This window comes from Sphaeroforma arctica, assembly GCF_001186125.1.
Source record: "Sphaeroforma arctica JP610 unplaced genomic scaffold supercont1.1729, whole genome shotgun sequence".
Classification (NCBI taxonomy): Eukaryota; class Ichthyosporea; order Ichthyophonida; genus Sphaeroforma; species Sphaeroforma arctica.
The window spans coordinates 6461-8736 of NW_014038829.1; positions in this window are offsets into that span (position 1 = coordinate 6461).

The window sequence follows — 2276 nt, forward strand, 5'->3', positions numbered from 1 at the left end:
TATATATATAATTTGTTATTTTATAATATTCTATATGTGCATACTCTTAATGAGAAAGATATATGATCATACTGATTCCCACTATTAAATAAGGGTTATAACTGCCTTTGTTCACTTTTTCGGTTTCCTTCAGTCAAAGAGACTCTCAACGCTCTTGATCAGTTGGTGTCTGACAATCTTTCGTATTTCTGGAACAATCGCGACACCCAGGCCAATTTCCGGCCACTTGGGAACTCTCTTATATATCTACAAACAAGTATGTCACTTGTCCAGCCTTGGTTTGTGCGGGATATACGTTGGTACATTTGTCCTCACGCACCAAAACCTAATTTTTCGGACTGGTGCATTCTCGTGTACTGCTATTGAGACGTCGCAGATTCGAGTCAAGGTGTCCTCTGCATCTCTGCAGTGGCCACCCTACCGTCTCATACCTACTATCTCTATACAGATTCTCGTACGCATCACCCAATTATACCCATCCGTTGTTGCAAATCACTGAATACGCCCCATTCACATACGCTTCTAGTGGTGTCATGACATTTTGGCACTGTTCTCTTTCTAACGGCGCTTGTTTGACACATTATTTGTGATGTTTAAATGCGCTTCTGCGTTCCACTGCTTGTACACATCACCTGGCTGAAACTCTTGGTTGTGCTTCTGCGTTCCACTGCTCATATACATCACCTGGCTGAGACTCTTGGTTGTGCTTCTGCGTTCCACTGCTCATACGCATCACCTGGCTGAAACTCTTGGTTGTGCTTCTGCGTTATTACCGCTCATACACATCACCTGCCTGAAACTCTTGGTTGTGCTTCTGCGTTATTACTGCTCATACACATCACCTGGCTGAAACTCTTGGTTGTGCTTCGGCGTTATTACTGCTCATACACATCACCTGGCTGAAACTCTTGGTTGCACTTGCTTTGAACGCACGCTCTGCGGCGACAGTGTTGTGTATTGCAGTCTGTAGCATCCGTTATTATTCGTTTCTCTTTGCCACTTTATACTGCCACAGTGTTCTGTATTGCCGTCTGTAGCATCCGTTAATATTCGTTTCTCTTTGCCACTTTACGCTGCCACGGTGTTGCGCTATGTATTACAGTCTGTAGCATCCGTTTATATATCTCTCCTCTCCTCTCCTCTCCGCCACAGTTCTACCGGCCATCCTCGACACATCCTTCGTGGTCTCCAAGTGCGAGTCTGCGTACAGCTTCTCCTACACATCGCCTGGCAATGGCTATCGGTCTCTGCTGATTGTAGTGCTGAGCTGTCTGACTGTGTTGAAGGAGTGCCTCTCGTACTGCCAACGCAAGAGAGGGCAAGGGCTTCTCTTCAATGCCGGATTCGCGTCTAAGGTATGGCTATCGCAGACAGCCCCGCACGATCTGGCACATGAGTATGTCACTGTTTATAAACCCCCGAAGTAGCAGGTGTTATAGTATAAGCATTGTCTTAAGCGTAATTAGCAGGTGTTATAGTATAGTCATTGAGCGCTATACGTGCTTTCCCTTGATTGTTTAGAGATAAATCCAGATTTCTCCACTACTATCTGAGACACCGTAGGCTGTGCTAGACATTTCGGGCCACATGATGGGCATGGGTATAGCGGCGGGTGCTCGGCACACACTCACCTGCTACAGTGTCTAGACCGCTAAGCTCTGCTGTAGTCCCATGACCGCCTGCAGGTACTGTCTGTGTGTGCACTCATCACAACACCCGCTGAGCCATACCACGACCAGACCACGCATCCGCGGAGTGACCGCAGGTGTGGTGAGGCTACTAACCCGTTCTCTGTTCTGTTCCATGGTCACTCTCAGATACTATCGGAATACACGGCGGTGTTGGACACTTTGGGTCAATTGCTGAGCATAGCAGTAGGTATACTACGCACATCCACGTGCTACAGTGTGTTTGGCGTACAAGATGCCGCGCTTTTACCCAAATTAGGGGCTCTGCGCAAAGATCATTTCTACGGATCTTCTTTTGGCTTCCAATTCCTTCCGCCGTTGAGACGGCATTTGAAGGTAAACTCGGTGTGGAGGAGTATGCCTTACAGTAGTACCTATGCGATGTGAAACAAAAATGCTATTGAAAATGGAATAAGGCATGTATTGATATGTGTACGTAGTAGAAAGCTGTGCGCTATATGGAGGTATACGTAGTGTGGCAGTATACGCAGTGCAAATACACACCTTTCTATATATATATATTTATGTATATTTGTATCTATGTATGTATCTATGTATCTATGTATCTATGTATGTATCCATGTTTAT